An 11,580-nucleotide genomic window follows, 5' to 3' on the forward strand; every position below is an offset into this window, starting at 1 on the left:
TAAAGTTTTTTTTTTTTTTCAACGTTTATTTATTTTTGGGACAGAGAGAGACAGAGCATGAACGGGGGAGGGGCAGAGAGAGAGGGAGGCACAGAATCAGAAACAAGCTCCAGGCTCCGAGCCATCAGCCCAGAGCCTGATGCGGGGCTCGAACTCACGGACCGCGAGATCGTGACCTGGCTGAAGTCGGACGCTTAACCGACTGCGCCACCCAGGCGCCCCTAGCCCTATTCGTTTCTAACGTCCGTACTCTCACTATACATTACCCGGTATCCCGCATGAACACAGTCTCTTGTTTTCAAGAGAAGATAAACATAAAACACCCACACAAAGAGATGGGCATCATGACGGAGATAAATATAGGAGCTATAAAGAGATGCGGCCACAAGACACTGAGAAACCCTTTTGTGAGCCTCAGAGGAAGGAGGCGGCCAACACTGGGAACGCGGTGGGGAGAAGCAGCTGATAACCTGCTGGGTCCCAATTGAAAAGGACACATCGTTTCAGCTGGAAACACTCAAAACATCATTATTTCGAAATTGCCAAGCAAATTCAATGGCTGGCATTGCTGTGCTAATGCGTTAATAATAATTCTGCAGTTAGAGACAAGCTTGGGCTGTTAGCATTCAAGGCCACTTAAATTTTAAAGAGTCATTTTATGGAAAGTTTTAATTAGCTCTGGATTGTAACTAACATTCTCTTTAAAACTGTTGTCGGCCTTTGATGAGGTCTGGGTTCCAGGGGTTGGAAATTAGAGCTGGAGTTTACTCATTGCTCTGCCTTTGGGTCCGAGGCAGTTCATCTTTTCTGTGTTTGAGCTTGAGCTCTGGGTAGCCAGGCATTGTGAGCGACAGGGGAGTCGGGCTTGCGTGTCCCCATGTGTTCTGTGGAAAAGGAGAAGGCTCGCAGGGCCATGCAAGGTTGGTCTGGTCCCCTGCTGCAGCCCGTGCCTCTCTTCTCCTGGGTCAGGCTTCACATTCCAGCTTCATGCTGTCCCTTCGCATCCCTCATAGAACCCCACCTAGATGTGCAGGCCCAGCTTTGTGCACACTTCTCTTTTGTAGCATGGTGAAGCGGGAGCAACATGAACATGGTCCTAGTGGGCCCAGGTTTGAAAACTGGCTTTGCCGCGTATAAGCTACATTCCCGAGGCTTATTTAGCTCTCAGACTCAGTTTTCCTGTCTGTAAAATGGGAATAAAATGCCAAATAGGGTTACTGTGAGAACTGGAGTTAATCCTCTTGGCACATAGTACATCCAAGAAGCAATTATTATGACCATCTTTCCAGTCACTTCCAACCCTTCTAACATTTAGTTTTGTTCTGCCTGTGTCCTTCTCAAACTGCTTTATTCCCTTCAACCCCTGAGGGCAAGAACCCAGCTGGCTCCTTTGAACTTCGTCTTAACTGCTTCCTCCTTTACCTGGTTCCCTCCGTGATAATCCGATTTTCATGTTGACTGGAAGACCCACAGCACAGAGGTACCCTTGTCACCGGTGGAATTAGAGTTCCTGCAGGTTGCCCAGGCTAACGATGGAGGAATATCAAATGGCTCCAAAGGTGTAGCACTTGAGCAGAAAGAAAAATACCCACGTTTGAGATCTCGAACTTTAAGAACCATGGTGACTCTGGCGGTGTGGCAAGTCCAGGTGTGAGGGCTGATTGGTGCAGTTCTCAGCTGTTGTTTGAGGCTTGGAGAAGCTTGTTCGAGTGGAGAGATTCGGAGGGGTCAGGCGGATCTCAGGCACACGTATGTCTCGGCCGCGGGGTGCAGAGAGCCAAGCAAAGGCATAGGTACCTGGACATCAGCCAGCACAGAACGGTGTGGCTTCAGGCAGCTGTCCTGAGGGCCCCCAGGGCTTCGGCTGGAAGAATTGGTAGAGGGAAACTGAATGGGGCCCGAGGGTGTGCAGTGACCATCTTTGGGTTTCTTCCCCAGGGTGTACCCCCCCATACCTCTTGACTATCTGTCTGCCTCTTTGTGCCCATGTGTGTGTCTGTTTCCAATGTGGCTGTGATTTCTACAGACCTAGATACTCTGAACTTGTAGATTATGAAACCTGAGTTCTTGACGTGTGCCTGACCGCAATAGGGAAACCCATTGGAAATAGGGGGAGAGTATGGTCTTTGGAATTATCTGGACCTGAGTTTGAATTCAGACTCCAACATCTACCCACCTCGCTGTTTTGGACAAGTCACTTCACATCTTTGCTTCAGTGTCTCATCTGTAAAGTGGACGAAATAAGGCTTACCTTTCAGCTGTGAGGTTTCTCTGTTAAGGCACACGGAACAGATTGCCTTTTTTAATGAACAGTATAGCTTTTTGGTATTCAGTCACATTGGTGGCTCTAATAAGGCCGTGGTCTGGAAGATTCAGTGAATTGTTCAGGAGATGACAAATGAATCCCAAGTGATTAAGGCTCTCCTCTCTCTCTCTCTCTCTCTCTCTCTCTCTCTTTCTCTCTCTCTCTCTCTCTCTCTCTTTTTCAGTTAATTTAGTCCAGCCATCTTTAGCTAATTCAATCATATCTCATTCACCAGTGGATAAATTGTCCTCATCAGAGGCTTAACCATGCAGCTAATATGTTTTTAAGATAGATTGATTAACAAGCCCTAATTGAGGCTCAATAAATGAGATAAATTCAGAAGCCTATAAGATCAACCAGCAGTCCAGAAGGGACCATTGGCAATATTCAGTTACCCAATTCATTTAGCAATATTTCAGCAAATACTTACTGTGTATCTAATGTATGCATGCCAGGGCTAGGACTATGTTCTATGTCAAAGTTGAATATTAAAGAAATGTCAACTCGGCCATGATCAGTCTGAGCAGAATACAATTAGGAGACATGAGCACTGTGGGGTCAGAGCTAGAGCATATATTTCAAGGCAAGTCGGAAGATGGAGACAAGGTAAGAAAGCGACCAGAAAACAAGACCAAGAAGCCACAGGGAGTCAATCCAAAAGTCCAGAGGTGGTAATCATCTACCAGAGGTGGGGAACAGAAATGGGACAAACAGAGATCCAAGAGTGACCCTGCCAAGACTGACCTCTGTGCACGCGGTGGGTAGGTGAGAGCTGGAATGGAAAAGTGGAAGAGAGAGCACACGGACTTCTTTTATAGCCTGGCTGGGGAAAGGTGTATTTGGGTATGTGTAGGTGAGTAATGTGATTTATAGGGACCAACCTGAGTGCAGAATCAATATAAACTATGACATTCTTGAGTCAAATATGAACTTTAGAGCTATAAGCCTATTTGTCCCTCCCACTGAGAGAGAGTAGGTAACTGCACAGAAAAGCAAGTATGCATCTATTTTCTTTGATTTAAAAAAATGTTTTTAATGTGTATTTATTTTTGAGAGAGACAGAGCATGAGTGGGGGAGGGGCAGAGAGAGGGAGACACAGACTCTGAAGCAGGCTCCAGGCTCCAAGCTGTCAGCCCAGAGCCCGCCGCGGGGCTCGAACTCTCGGACTATGAGATCGTGACCTGAGCCGAAGTCAGACGCTTAACTGACTGAGACATTCAGGTGCCCCATATTTCCTTTGATCTTAATTGTGATCTCAGCACTGAGCGCCTGTCTTCTAAATGTATTGCACAGCCTATTTTCTGGGCAGTGACATAACACGTTTGCTCAGTTTGCCAAAGTCCGCTCACTCGCGCTGGTTGTGTGCCTTTGCACAAAACCACTGGAGAGGCCGGTGGAAGTCTTGACTCAGTGTTCACTTCATTAGTCCAGTTCAAATCAGGCTTATCACCTTTTCCTAATAAAAATAATAATCAGTCTTCAACCCAATCCTAGTTACTTCTGTCTCCTCCGGTAGCTCTGGCTAATAACAGAATAGAGTAAGAGGCTCTGCTCGTTCCTCAGATGGTTTGAAACAGATCCTCGATCACCCCGTCTCCACTCCCGTGTAGACATAGCTCAGGCAAGGCGTGTTCGAATCTCCACGTGCTTTCTTCTCTCTTGTGTAATCGTTTGGAGTTCTCCTGCTTCAGTCCTTGGGTGTATTTGCTTCAAGTATCAGCTCACAGAGGCTCTTTCACCAACTTGGGAACTTCATATCTTGGGTTCTTTGTTTGGCCTCTGAGGGGTCTCTGCTGTTTTAAGGAAGTAGTCTCTCATGTGACACCAGATGGCTGTCTGTCTACAGTTCTGGAAACCAAGATTCCAGAAAAGCTGTCTGTTCAGAGAAGTTCCAATAAGAGTTTCACAGGAAAATAGAAGTATTTCCCAGCAACATGTCCCTGATTCTCGTTGGCTCCTAAGGTTACCCTACGTTTCTTGCGATGCTTTTGTTGGTAATAGTTGGTTTTGAATGTAGTCAATCAGGGATGATATCCCACCATTAAAATGTTGACTGTACTTGGGGAGCTGGTAGAACCCTAGAGTAGGTTTAGCTGGCTGAGGGCTCTCTACCTCTGTCCTCTTTTTGAGCTTGTCATGCGAACAAGTGGGGAGGGGCAGAGGGAGAAGGGGAAAGAGAATTCCAAGTAGGCTCCAAGCTGTCGGTGCAGAGCCTGACATGGGGCTCAATCCCACGGCTGTGAGATCATGATCTGAGCAGAAATCAAGAGTCAGACGCTTCACCAAATGAGCCACCTGTGCACCCCTGAGCTTGTCATGTTTGATGTGAAGGAGAGATGGCTTCCCTTCTTGAGTCGCATTTTAGAAATGCAGCCTATGAAAGAAAGCTGATCACTTTTCCAACTAATCATGTTTACCTATGAATCAAAGTGAAGATCAGTGCCGAAAGAGAGATCATTAATTTGAGCGAAAATCAATGTCTTCCTCACTAGCTTCTGCTTAGGAAGGTTACACAAGCCCCACAGAAGATTCCATTCAGGAGTATCTGTGTGCTCTTATCACAGATGTCAGATATCAGTCATGGAGCCACGAATGCCACCTGTTTAATGTTTCTAAATGAGAATGAACTTTCTCATCCAAGTCCTCGGTCATGGAGAGCTGGAGGAGTAGAAACACTTGCTGTAGAATGTTTTCCTAATGGTTTTAACTAGTAGATGGCTTTTGGGATCCTCTGGCATGCGCCTTAACCTCTCTGCTTTCAGTTCGAAAGTCATTCCTTGTACAAAGCATTTGCTGATTTCTTTTGTTAGCTAACTATTTAAGTTGGCCCCATGACTGTTGGCTCTCAAGGGCTGAAAACCACTCTAACAATCCTGTTTCTCAGCTCATCTACTTTTAATCTAAATTCTTAGAATGTATTTTTAGAACAAGTATGCTTAGAAGTAGGTTTTGACATTTTCAGTTATTGAAATTTGGAGCCTTTTTTTCTGTATCAAATGCACAATGGCAGAATGCACCCTTAATTTCAAGAAGACTCATTAAAAACTTCCATCTTGATACATAATTAACCAGAGTCAAAGTGGTCATGATTAGTCAAGCCTCACAATTAAAATCCTCAGTTTGATGAACTTTTGAAATAAAATGCCATTATCATCTAAAACCTCAATCATCTATGATAATGAAGCTCTCAATTAATTCTTTTGTTCTTCCCAAAAAGATTAATAATGCTAGTTCATATTTTTTTAAGTATCAACATCTGCAAGAGGCATACCATATAAACCATATGTAACTAATCTCTTCCAAAGGGAGCAAGAAACAGATTTAGGCATATGTTTTATGGACAGCTAGTATTTCCTTATAATAATTGTTCATGCTAATTATCTTTCTTGAATTGATTATGTTTGCAATAAATTATTATCTTTATGATTATTGCCAGATTCAGGAAAATGTTCAAGAAGTAAATGGTGGTTAGTCTAAATGACCTTGCACAGAGTTAGTGTTTCACATAAATGCCACATTAAGTGGATAATTGCTGTGATCTGATCCTCACCCTTAATAACTTCTTCTGGTCCAGCTGCTGCTTAAAAAATCTTGAGCACCAAAGCTGAATCCTACAAGTATTAAGACTACATTGGAATCTACTGGGTAAGTCCTTAAGGTTATACGGAATATTGTCCTGCACATGATTACAACTTTAACTTAAGTGACTACTTGTGACCATGGTGATGGCCTTTACTTGATCCAAAGTAGTGATTTATCATGGGAGCCAAGGACAGATTGATGCTTCATCTGCCTATAAGACCCATGACGAAAACTGTGGTAGCCTAAGCCAGTGTCTGATCATCTCTCTATACAAATTCTCCTAATGTTCATAGTCTTCATGGTCAAGACGATTTTCCTTTATAATTTAAATTTATTTTTCATCATGTTTATCTTTAGCTGCAAAAATAAGTAGGAACTGGGTGCTTATGCTGTATTAATCGCTGATGGACCATTAATCGTTGATGGACAATTTATAGAGAAGATTCACATGGCTGACGGTGTATATGGATGACCTACCACATGCAGGCCCCTGCAGGTGGCTTCTTTTGTTCTTGCTGAGGAATCACCTCCTGAAGTCATCAAGTACAAATGGGGTATCTGCTAAATGTCTAACTTTAAGCACATCGAGCCTAGAATCCTTATATTTCTCAGATCTTACTTTTTGTCCCTAATAGAACTACCACCATAGCATCATTCAACAAATATATGAGCCATGAGTTATGCTAAACCCTGCAGAACATAGCTCTGAATAAGGCTGCCATTTCCCCATTTCCCCTGAGCAGTCTTCTGAGGGATATCAAATAGAAAATTACCAAAAAAAAAAAAAAAGGTAATAACAGTACAGGTGTGGGAGGTACATGGAACTTGAGGATCACAGAGGGGTGCCCCTAGTCTAGCAGAGGGTGAGAGAAGAGTGCCTGGTTGAAGTGACGTCAAAGTCAAGTTTTGAACAGTGAACAGCCATTAACAGACTTTGGGGTGAGCTTGGTGAGGGCTGGGAAGGCGCTAGCAGAGTCTTGTTAAAAACACAAAATTCAGCTGAGTAAATTAGTTTTGACAAATGCAGTTTTAAACTCAGCTGAAGATCTAATTGGCTTTATTAAACAATGCATAAATCAGGGAGCACCCCATCTAGCAAGTAGCAGGACTTTGCTGAGCTAAACAAAAGAAAGGTTGTTAAAGACTGTGGAGGGGGGGGGGGCCATTAAAAAAAAAAAGAAGAAGAAAGGGATCTGTTAGCAAGGAGTGCATCGTTTGGGCAAGGTGGCCCTCCTGATGGGAACAGAAGCAGTCTATCAGTATATTTCCTAGTACTGACCAGGAAATTCTGTGTTGACTGGTTCGTTCCATTCCTGGGAGGGTGAAACCGCAGTTACCTTGGATTTTAAGTATTGGTTTGTGGACTTGGCCTAAGTGACACCATCTGGGGTCTGTAGTTGTCTTTTGAACAGCCTGTTGTAGGTTCTAGAAAGTGGAAGCACATGTATAAACTCTGCAGGTGAGGAAGAGCATAGAATACCTTAAAAACAATAATGGAAATCAGTGTAGTATGGCTGGAATATAAAGTACACATCCTAGCTGAGCTCATAGAGATAGAGGTTCGGCTTCCAACCTGCAGGTGAAGGAGAACCATTACAGCGTGTTGGGAGGGGAGAGGCGTGATCAGGTAGGCATCTTAGAAAACCTACTCTGAGAGCAATAGCGCTATGATTGAAGGAGGACAGGAGGGCCATAAAGATGCTGGGCATACAATCTAGGACTAAGAATGGAGGCTGCCCCAAACACTTGCTTTTTTCCATGTCCCCTGCAAGTAAAAGCCCCTTTGGGAACCGCATCAACAATTTAAGGGTGTTTTCAGTTATTCTGGAGCAATACCGTAATCTCCTTCATAAGAGAAAAATGCTATTTGCCATCACTGAAAAACGCTCAATTGGTAGTTCTCTGGGAGAAACTATTCAGTTTGCTAAAATTTAAATACCCACAGAGTAAAAACAAAAGCAGCTAATAAGAAATGTGTCATTGAAATTGAACAGAAGCTAGAGAAGTCCCCATTTCTTGTTCTTTTTATCTTTTCAAAAGCATGGCTCCACAGCAATTTACCCATGTTATCATTCATCCTTTGTATCATTAGCATTTGGGAAAATGCCTGAAACTGTCACCATGAGACAAGCAACATGTAGAAACTAAAAATGCAGTTTGGGGAAATTAGAAAATAAAACTCTGAAGGAGGAGGATTGAATGTTTCATTAAACATAAAGATGATGCTAAAAATAAAATCCTTCCTGGCTTCAAGAGTTGTTGGCTACTGAAATGTCATCATCAATTAGGCTTTTTTTTTTTTTTTTTTTTTTTTTTCATGCTCTGTGGTGCAAAACCAATTACTGTGACAGTCCCTGTCCTCAGGACACAGAGACCACAGATGTGGGAGATGAAACAAGGGCCGATCTTGAGCCAAACATTTATTAAAGCAAGTACCAGTTTTAAAAAGTTGTTCATTCATTGGTTGTTATTCATTCACTCACTCATGCCAGTCTACACTTTCATAAGGCAGGGGGCATGGGAGAAATGCCAGGGGAACTGGGTGTGGGTCATGTCCATTGTAGGCTTGTTTGGCTCCAGGGGAAGTGTTAAGTCATGGCCTTAAATGGCCAAAACAAGGTGGAAAGTACTGTTGATAGACACTGCTTTCAGTGCAAGTGGGTGAGGATCAGAAGGGGAGTAGTGACCAGAAGGAGAAAAACAATAGACTAGGTACTGTATTTCGTGTATATAGGTGTTATCTTAAAAATAGGTCTCATGTGGCAGGGACTGTAATTACTCATCTTTTAACATGAGGGAAATAAGACTTAGAAAAATTTAATAGTTCACTGGTCCTGGGATATTTGTTAGTGTTGGTACCTGTTGGACTTCATAGCCCATAATTTTATTTCTAGTCTATTCTGACTTATAAGTTTGGTTTCATGATTTTGCAAACTTCACTCGGTAAAGGAACCATGTATATACTCTTCAAATAGTAAGACAGAGGGCAAGAAACATGGAGCTGAAGAGTCCTGGGCATCTCCTTTGGTGTGGTACCAGGATGATCAGTCCAGATAACGGGGCTCTGGGATTTCAGGATTTCCAGATGCCAGAGAAGGCTTCCTGGAAGAGATGGGGGCAGAGCTGGACCTTGAAAGTGGGACCTGGGCAAAAGGGAGATAAAGGGAATCCTCAGAAGGGAAGAAAGCTGAGAAAATTAAACCATTTCTACATTTTCCAGTAGGGTGACGTTGACTCCAGTTCAGATAACTCAGCAGAGACCTCTCTGTACCAATGTCTGAGTTGAGGGGAGGAGACCATGAAGTAACCCCATGAAGACTGCACAGCAGAGACGATCTGGGATGTGGGGGTTGGAAGAGACATATTTTAGAGAAGCAGTCAGTGGTAGACAAGGAAAGGCTGAGCTTCTCCCTTAGTCCCCAGTTGCCCCTTTCCAGTTAAGGATATGCACAGTGGAAATTTTCTTAGTTTTGACAAATGCAATTTCAAACTTTTCTCTAGCCCCACCTGACTTCCAATCAGAATGCATTCCTGAACCCTGCTTAGAGCCAACCTTTCAGAGAAGGGTAAGTTAGAAGCAAGATGATTGCGGTTATTAGAGTATATCACTGATTCTCTGACTGTTGCTGTTTCCTCCTACGTTTTAGATTTATCTACTGGTTTGTAGGTTTTCTGCTGTCCCTGGTTGAACATACTAATGAACACTTTCAGCTTTGGAGAGTTCCTTTCTATCTAAACATGGTGATCTCCAGTGACGGTTAGAGCAGTTGGAGAAAGGATCAATTGTTGGAGCTAGAACATAGGATTTGGAGACTTTGGATACGTTCTGGACATTGAGTTCAGTCATAGCTGAGAAATAGGAACAAATTTATTTTTATGAGAATGGGAGAGGGGTGAGAAATTATTCTAGTTCCTCATCTTATTTACAGGAAAGCCAGCTGGAGGCAGGGGTATGAGGGATGTCCTACACAAATCAGTGATGTGTAGACAGAGACAGGAGGGAACAGTTTGGGTTCTGTCAGTAGCCCTTGACTTCCTCATTGGAAGTTTGGATGATGCGTGGCTCAGACCTCATAAGCAGATGACTGATAACTGGGTAGAATTCCAAAGAGCTCAACTATGTCTGTAATGGTGGTAACTCAGTTGAAATGGCCCTATTGTTTATAGGTGGAGTGAACTATTGAGATCGAAGACCATTGACACATAAAATGTAGAGAAAGGAAATACGTACAATGGAAGCTGACAGCCCCCAATGTGCCTTGGGGCAGCAGAAAATTTCTTTAGTCCTTCACTTCAATTCTGGGGCGGTGAGGATAGTGGATTTTTGTTGGGAAGGTAGGAATCTATGCTTTGTCCCACTACGATCTTTTGACATCTTCTATGTCTTCTTGGTCAATGAAGTTTCTTTTTGAGATACCCGTGGTCTCTTTGACAGCTTTGTTCAAGCCTTGCTGTCATTCAGTCTGCCACACTCCCACCCAAGAGCAGTGTGACTCCATTTGGGACAATAGGAATTACTGCCTGGGTAAATCTTCAAGAATGATCTCAATTGAGCTGGTACATAATACAGAGTAAGTGTGAAATAATTCTGGTTGAACTAATAGAATATTGTCCCACGGAGCAGGGACAGAAAGTAAAAATAAAATCTCTCAATGGCAAACACTTGGCAGGAGGGTGAGGATCATGCTTTCCTTATCCTCAAGTTATAAAATATATGCGTCATGCAAAATAAGTCAGTGGCACAGTTCTGTTCTTTTTTTTTTTTTTAATGTAATTTATTGTCAAATTGGTTTCCATACTGTTACGGAACCAGGCCAGAACGCTGGCGAAAACACCAAGCAGCACTTGGACATCTTGGTGGATTGGAGATTTATTAAACACCAGCGGGCTCAGAGGAGACCGTTTCTCCAAAGATCCGAGCCCCGAATGCAAGTGGGAAGGGTCATTTATAGTTGTCAGCCTCCATATCTGTGGGGGGAGGGGGGAGGGTTTCGGGCGCCAGGCAAACAGGGCAAGAACTTGAACCTGGAAGAGGGGTTTCTAAGCCAGAGACCAGAGCTTGTTTTAGGCCCATCGGCCATCTTTGGCGCATTACTTTATTCGTTTCTCCAACAATACAACACCCAGTGCTCATCCCAACAAGTGCCTTCCTTGGTGCCCATCACCCACTTTCTCGTCTCCTCCATCCCCCATCAACCTTCAGTTTATTTTCAGTATCCAAGAGTCTTATGGTTTGCCTCCCTCCCTCTCTGTAGCTTTTTTCCCCCTCTTCCCCTCCCCCATGGTCTTCTGTTAAGTTCTGTTCTTGAGGAGCTAATCATCTCTCCAAAAGTTCACATATGGCTATATTTTGATATATTAAAAAAATCAACAGTATTAGAGTGGCCTAGTGACCTTTGCTTTTTAGCCCTTATGTTATTTTTCCTTTAGTCTTTTTTGATCAAGTCAATGGAGGCTTAGGACAGAGCGAGAGATACAATGGTGATTAGGAGAGAAGAGAAGGAAAATGATGAAACACATTTAGGGATTCAGTGGAAATTATCAACTAGATTTGGAGGAAAGATTAATTACTGTTATTCTGTTTAATGTGATTACTCCTCCATACCACTATGACTCGGAAATCAAATAAAATGTAAGTGAATGAAACATAATCAAATATGTTTCTTTGAAATGTACTTTATACACAATTAGC

The sequence above is a fragment of the Herpailurus yagouaroundi genome, unplaced genomic scaffold (genome assembly GCF_014898765.1).
Source record: "Herpailurus yagouaroundi ecotype Mexico unplaced genomic scaffold, PumYag 192, whole genome shotgun sequence".
Taxonomy (NCBI): Eukaryota; Metazoa; Chordata; class Mammalia; order Carnivora; family Felidae; genus Herpailurus; species Herpailurus yagouaroundi.